This window comes from Primulina eburnea, chromosome 15 (genome assembly GCF_022965805.1).
Source record: "Primulina eburnea isolate SZY01 chromosome 15, ASM2296580v1, whole genome shotgun sequence".
Taxonomy (NCBI): Eukaryota; Viridiplantae; Streptophyta; class Magnoliopsida; order Lamiales; family Gesneriaceae; genus Primulina; species Primulina eburnea.
The window spans coordinates 28,732,168-28,740,611 of record NC_133115.1 but is presented as its reverse complement, the minus strand read 5'-3'; the positions used below and the strand labels follow the sequence as shown (position 1 = coordinate 28,740,611).

Genomic DNA, 8,444 nt, shown 5'->3' with positions numbered 1-8,444 from the left:
CACAAAATTTTTTGTGTTTCCGTGAACTTGAAAATAAAAATACATGTATTGAAATATTATTTATGTTTTTATTAAAAATCATGCATATCGTCGTGTTTAGTTTCACTCGTACTTTTATACCATATCAATGGTTTTTATCAGACACAAATCATTTTAGTCGCTGGTTTAGTTTCTCCAATTTTTAAAGGTAAATTTTATCGAAACCGATAATCTAATCATGAACAAAAATATTCTCTCAGCCCGCTCACAGGGGCGGATATATGATTTAGCTGTATAAATTGAAAGACTAAGCACAAGCACACTTTTTCACGATATTCATCAAGCTACACTATAAGTAAAATCAGAAACAAACTGCATATTAGAGTCCATCTGCAAAGTAGAAGTTATCTGATAATACAACTAGTTGGACAAAAAACATCCTTATTCATTTCACTAGATAAAACAAACAAGACGCAGAAAAGACAAAGTTTCTTAAAAAAATATGTAATCTGAACTGGTTGAATATGTAATCCTTATTTATAACCATACTGGCCACAAGAATATTTGTATATTTCAGTATATACATGCTTTTTTTATTGCCTTGTAATCTGAACTGGTTGAATATCAGGGGGTGGTAATTCTAGAATCCATTCTGATTTACTGGAGTAATCTTTTATCACATATACTTGATTAGATTGAAGTCATAAAGGAAATATGTTCTCTTGTAAGCCATTAGTTAGATTTACTCTGTTTTGGTTTTCTCAATTTAAGTTTGTTATTTAGATGGTGCTACGGTCATATTGTGGAGTAAGAAAACTTCAATTTCTGGTGTGTTGTAGTAGGTTATATAATAATCCAGTTGAGGCATGCTGAATTTTGCATCAATAAATTGTATCCCATGCTTGTGGTCTTTTAAGTTATGTAGGTTGTTCAGTCGGATTGTATTGGTTGATTCTCTATCCAATTTGAAATTTCCATTACATAACATTTGACTTGGCACAAATGGAAGTTAGATCTTCAAACTTTATCTTATGCAAATGAGAGCTTGTAGCCTTAAATGGTCTATAGTTCATGATGATCCTGGACGCATCTCTTCTCATTTCTATATAGAAATTAGAGTTGGTTTTTTAAAATAATGATGTTTCTGTATGAATCATTACCTCCTTTAAAATATTTCCATTCAAATCATAAAAAAACAAGAGAAGTATCTACCTCGCTGATGCAGAAAAATGAAATAAAGAATATATGGAGAGCAAACTAGAGTGATGACAAATATTTTTTTGCTGCGTATTAATATATAGGCATACATTTTCACAAGGTACTTCAGTTGATTGATTTATGTAAAGCTTGGAGTTTGAGATGTTTTGCTGGAAAATTATGCAGGTTAGTTGATTAGTTTTTGCAATTTGACATGGGAAATGATGAGAGGTATAAACTGCTAGCTTCTGACAGGTAATGCATTTATAAAACTATTACTCCCGGTAATTGTGCTTGGACTTTGATGGAGCATTGAATCTTAAATCATTGTTGAGCTTTTTCTGCAGGGATCAAAAGATCTTTTCAAATGGAGATGTGTATCTTGGATATTTCAAGGGAATGCTTCCCCATGCAAAAAGTAAATATACATGGTCAAATGGAACGGTTTATGAGGGTGACTGGGAAGCAGGGAAAATGACAGGAAAAGGAAATATCATCTGACCATCACAGGCTAAGTATGACGGTGAATTTTCTGGTGGTTATCTTCATGGTTTTGGAACTTATATTGGTTCTGATGGGTCCTTATATAAAGGTTCTTGGAAAATGAACTTTCAGCATGGCATTGGAAGGAAACAGTATCCAAATTCAGATGTCTATGATGGTTGTTGGAGAGGAGTGCGCGATGGCAGTGGTACATATGCATGGAACAGCAGTAACAGATACATTGGAAAATGGGGAACATGTCTGGTAGAGGGGTTATGAAATGGTTCGATGGTGATCTATTTGATGGATTTTGGTGAAAAGGGTCGAGACATGGGACTGGCTTCTATAGATTTTCTGATGGAAGCTACTATTTCGGAACAAGACTAAAGGGCTGAAGAATGAAACTGGAACGCTCTATCCTGCTCGAAGCAAGCATATGAGTAAGCATAATCTTGAAGAACATGAATGCAAGAGAAAAAAACAGCTATCTCATAATTTTTCCAAAGAGTCGGAGGAATCTGTTAAAACTAAGCGCAATCTGTCAGACAAATTTTCATCTAGCTTTTTGAGGGGTCATAAGAATACATACTTGGGCGACGGGTCCATTCTAATTCAGCTAGAGAAAATCTGTCACATGAGAGATCGCGCGTCATTTCTAACAGCATTGATGATGGTCAAACTGAGTGGACAGATGATATGACTGTGGCTTATGAGAGGGAATATATTCAAGGAGTTCTAATTAAAGAACGAGTTAGAAACATCTCCGAACTATACAGAAAAAGCAAACATCGGTACAATTTGCTAATGAAGTTAGAAGTAGTTCATGTATGGACATATTTGATGGCCAGAAGGGCAATTACCTAATGCTTAGCTTGCAACTTGGTATAAGGTAGGCAAATTAGCGTCCTTTTTCTTTTATTTTTCTTTTTTTTGCAATTCTCAACTATGGAAAAGTTGTTAAGTACAAAGTACGGTCTGGTGGTGAAATCTCTTATCCAAATATCTTATGTGAAGTTGACAGGTATAATGTCGGCAAGATCACACCGGTTCCAATGCGCGAAATCAGATCATGTGATTTTGGAGAACAGGCTAGAATTAAAATGTACTTCCCTAGTAAAGGTTTCCAATTAACTCTGTCTCATCATTCTATGGACTTTTACTGGAAGGACTACTGCCCCATGGTCTTCAGGTATCTATTATTTCATATTGTGAACTTTATACTGGACCGGTACATCCAGCGATAACTACGTAAGTGTTCTACATCTATTCGTGCAGATGGATTGTGGATATAGTTTTTGAATGGCCTGAGTTTTTGTGTGGCTTATCATTTCAGGAAGCTGAGAGAATTATTCAAGCTCGATGCTGCAGACTATATGATGTCCATCTGTGTTGGTGATAATCTGAGAGAGCTTTCTTCCCCGGGAAAGAGCGGAAGTTTTTTCTATATTTCTCATGATGACAAATTTGTTATAAAGACATTGAAAACATATGAGCTGAAGGTTTGAAGAATCGAAATTATTTTGCCTTTGTGCACGCATTTCTGTTAACATGGATAATATTGTACATCTAATGATAAATGTTCATCAAATATAAGTGACTATGTCTATCAGGGGCTTTACATTTACTTGTATATATCCCCCCACCCCTTTCCCGCTCGTTTTCTCTCTTAAATTGTGCAGTCATAGTGTTGATCACAGTTGGTCTGGAAATGTATTTCTATACACATCTCTTTATGGAAAATTAACAGGGGTTCCTAATGTTGTGTAGGTGTTACTGAAGATGCTACCACACTACTATGACCATGTACGAGCACACGATAACACTCTCATAACTAAATTCTTTGGGGTGCATACTACAGCACTGGGACATAAAAAGGTTGAAATATCCATGAACTTTAAGTTACATTCATGTTATGACTACTTCTTTGATATAATCACATTGTTTACCCTCTTAATTCAAATTATTTTGATTTATAATGCAACTATGTTTGCTAAACCAGGTACACTTTGTTGTCACGGGAAACATATTTGCACCGAATTGCACATACATCGGCTATGATTTGAAGGGTTCATCTCATGGTAGATTTACCCATAAAGATGATATAGATGAGAGTACCACATTTAAAGATCTTGATTTGACCTATGAGTTTTATATGGATAGATCACTGCACGAGTCACTTTTTAGGTGAATTCCTATTCAGCAGACCTTATATCTATTTTAATTTTGTTTGACAAAGCATGAAATTTTTCTAAACCATGTAAATAATTCAGCTGCTCGTTGCAAGTTCTTGCAAATTCAGCTTTATGAATCAGTTTTCATTTATATGCATAGCAATATTCCTAACCTTAGCTATCTCAGAAACCATATTATCTGTTACTCATCACACTCTTAGCAACGTTCATTTATTGGCTTATGAAAATGAATGCTGCTTGGTGTGTACACTTGGTGTGTACACGTAGGATTTGAGATTTAATAGCACATTGTTTGGCCTATGCTCGTAGTATGAGCATTTGTTCAACACTTTGGCTTCATGTGATGCTAGTCAATCATATAACTCTGATGTTTCGGAATTAGTTAATTTAGTTAGCATCATAAATTCTTCACGAAGGTTATCTATGGCTGTGTAAATATTTAATTTCCTTCATCGTCTCTTGTTAATGTGTCCAGAGTATGCCATGCCCAATCTGCCTCAAGTGCATGTGTCCTTCATGTGCATCTATACATCAGAGGTTACGCCCAATCATTCCGGATAACGCTTGCAAACAGTGTCCCTTTTAAATGATTAGAGATAATTTGCCACTTAGGGGCTACGATGATTTACGTAGGAGATGTAAATGTACAAAATCCTACCTATTGCATCACGGCAAAAAAAAAAAAACACACACACAGAGACATATTACCAAAATACACCAAGTGAAGAGTCTTAGACCTATTAAATTGAGGTTATTTGTCTATTGGAACTTTGTGAACCTTTTGGGAATCTTTCCTTCCTTGACTTTTTAGATATTTTCTGTGCAATGAACTACACTGTCAAACTTACATTGAACCAGTGATAAATTAGAAACTCTCAACAAAATATTCATGAATTTGTAGATGTTATGTTTATAAATGAATTTCCTCTTATTTAAAAGAAGCCTTCATACAAGTGTGGATGTTGTAAAATGTTGCACAAAATGACTAGATTCCTTCTAGCGCTTCTTATAGGTCGTACTTAGAATGACAATTTAGAAAGTTGATTGTTTTGATCACATGTCATGGTAAATGACATAAAGACACATTACAAATCGACACATTTTCAGATATACTATGGCACAACATTGTGTTCACTCTCATGATTTAGGTAAAGCATCTAATTGTACTTCTGACTTTCATACATATTGGCTAATTTTTTTCTTTCTGAATAATTTTTTTTGCACATAATGATTTTTTGTTTCGATGTACGGTCAATCTTCTCAATTACAAGAAGTGTATATAATATGTTAAATCAGAAAACCTTTTCTGGACACTGATTTTAAAACATTGATTGACACTTAAATTTAGCAGGCACTGCCTGTGTATTCAATGGTTTCGAGAAATTAAGGTTTTTGGAAAGCCAATGGAGCTATGATCTACTCAATCCCAAAGCTGATAACATAGCACCAGCTGTAAATTATTAGTGAATCATACAGATTTTGAAGTCAGTGAGAAAGGTTTGGAGAATTAAGTCATTAACATTGTTTACATGAAGGTTCTTCTCCTTGGACTTGTAGCAGCTATGTTGCATGGATACGGGTACGAGTATCGTATCGAATACGATACGGATATGGCGACACGTCAAAATTTGAAAATATAAGACACGATACGGCTAGGATACGACAATCATTAAAAAATATATAAATATTATATATATTTATATTTATATAAATTTAGTATTGAAAAATAAAAATTATAGAGATAGATGTAATATTTCATTAATCATAATATCTTAAGTACAAAATATTAAATGCAAAATTCATCTTAAGCGAGTAAAAAGAAATCAAACATCCATATCGGTTGAATTAAGAGACGCTTGACCATAAATGGAATGAAAGAGATGGACAAATGTATTTAGAGATTTAAAAGCCCATCCTAATTTATTTTAAATTATTTTCCTTTTAGTCTTTTTTTAATTAACCCCTAAAACTTTTAAATATTTGCAATTTTGCCCAAACGTATCCGAAAAACGTATCCACGCCGTATCCATGGCGTGTCCTCGCCGTGTCCAAAACGTATCCTGATGGTCAACCCTCAACAAAGTCAACGATACGAATTTTGAAGTATCCGACACGCGTATACGCGTGTCGTATCTGTATCCGTGTCGTATCCGTATCCGTATACTTCAAAAAAAAAAATTCCAAGGTATCCGTGCTACATAGTGTAGCAGTAGTGAAAAATCGAGTTTAAGTTGTTCACAGTAAGGTTATGTTCCTAATGGAAGTGTAAAAGAAGATCTTGTAAGTTTAAAGTATATTCATCAAATTTATCCAAAGAAATACAAAAGGTATGTGATTTTTTTTCTCTATGAGTTTTACCATTGGATTTTTTGTCGTGATGGATGACGACTTCTCCTTCAAAACACATATTTGAAGAAGATAATGCCGCAGAAATTTCAAGTATTCTTGAAGTCCATATTTTCATAGTTCTTACAGAAATCATATTTGACAATTTCCATGCTTCGTATTTTTCAGTTATTTCATAATCAGTACATTTATTTTTTCTAAATTGTGAAGAACCTTATGTTGGGATATCCTTCTGCTTAGATTTTGTTTTTGCTTATGATAAATAAATCATTTCTGTATTTTATTATGAACTTGACTGTTTTCAAATGGGTTGTTTGCAGCCAACTATCTCTGGACAGTGCATTCTTAGAATCTTTACAGATCATAGATTACAGCCTTCTACTGGGATTGCATTTTAGAGCTCCCGAGCATCTAAAATCGCTGTAGGAACCTCCTGATTCACTGCATAACCCTGAGCGTACTAATGATACTTGTGTTGGTGGTAGGTATAGCATCTTAACAGGAAAAAAGTTGGGCTTCTTATCTCGTTATGGGGATGCTAATCTAAAAGTGCATGTTAAAATATGAATCGTGGAGCATATAGAACTGGTGACATGTAATTTCTTTTAAAGGTTGTAGCAGCCAACTAGAGTTGAGACAGAGAAAAAAAGTAGAGATCAGACTGATTTTTATTAATGTGTTGGAATATTATTGCAGTTGTAGAACTGTCTAGCAAAGGCATATAAGATAACAACATAGTCTATTGACTGTGATGGTCTCAGTGATCTATCTGTAATAACCTTATCATTTTTCATTATTATCTTTGAAACGGAAAGGTAACAAGCTTTGTTACAATTATTTTCGTCTTCCTATCAACACCCTGTTTCCACTACAAACTCTTGCTAAGTTGTTTATAAACCATGCTCTCTGTTTTGAGTAGCATAATTTGGTTTTATTTTCTTAGTCATTGCTAACTCTAAATTGTGTTTTTCATGGATTATATGTTGCTTGACACACCTTGCCTTTTCGAGGTGTGATATCTTAAGGAGAGCTCTTAATTTCGCCGAAGGGTCTGCTCTTAGTAACCCACGTGCCTGCCTCTGTCTGCACAACTCCCGGTCCTCACATCCGAGGAAGTACTGTGAAAGCATACTCTATCGGTAACAAGGAAGCTGATCTTCCTCTACCTGGTACAGGAAGGTAATTAACTTGCATTTATGTTACCATTCTTTCTATTAGGCTTTAAATTTACTCCCAGGACTTGTTGATGGTGATTCAACTTAATTTAGATCCCCTGATCAATGCTATTAGGACTGCCAAGCCCACAATATTTTATCGACCTGGCGTCATTTAGTGTGTTGGCTCTTATATTTCTAATTCATAGCGTGCTGCGTATTTCTGTCAACCTTTCCTAGATATGAAAATAGTATGTGTCCACAAACTAGCAGTACCTCCCAAAATTACTCATAGTTGCTTGAACAAAGGGTTATCTTGGAATGAACTCAGCTGCGTATATTTTCTACTTCAGGTTAAGGGTTTCTACTTCATGTTAAGGGTGCAATTAGGAGTAAACATGCCTGCTCAGGCAACCCACAAACTTGTGCAGGATGAGACTGACTCATCTGAAGTCGAACTCTTCGAGGTTTATGATGTCATTCTTTACCTAGGTGTAATCGATGTTTTACAGGAATACAACCTCAAAAAGAAACTAGAGTGCGAATTCAAATCTTTGAAGTTCGATCCTATGTCAATTTCTGCTGCCGAGCCTAGGATCTATTCACAACGTTTCTTTTCTTTGATAGAGAGAATTTTTACCCTTCATCCATAGTATTTTTTTCTCTTTCCCCAGATTCCATCAGCAATCGAGTTTTGAAGTTAATACGTCATAGTTTTTGTACAGTCACGCCTTATGTAAAACAACAATAAATTGTATATTGTTGATTCTTTCAAATTCTTTCAATAACTGAGTTCGAGTTTTTCATTCTTAATGTTTATTTTGCCTTATAAATACATCACTGAAGTAATTTTACGCTACAATGTTTCATTCGAGTAGGTCTCATAACGGATCTTTTTTTGTGAGGTAGATCGATGAGATCTATATTTTGATTGAAAAGTAATATTTTACATAAGTTGGATTGGACAGGAGATTCGTCTGGGAGAAAAAAATAATATATTATATATATGCTTATATTTTTTACTACCACCAAGATATTTTCGGAGCCAGCTCAATTAAAATCTCATATACTCAGTAATTTAGATTTTTTTTTC

The 8,444-nt window shown here is 34.6% G+C and overlaps 1 pseudogene; it reads left to right on the top strand.

The window, feature by feature from the left end:
- The first annotated feature begins 570 nt into the window (after positions 1-570).
- LOC140813549 (phosphatidylinositol 4-phosphate 5-kinase 8-like) lies at positions 571-8,164 on the top strand (annotated as a pseudogene).
- The last annotated feature ends 280 nt before the right edge of the window (positions 8,165-8,444 follow it).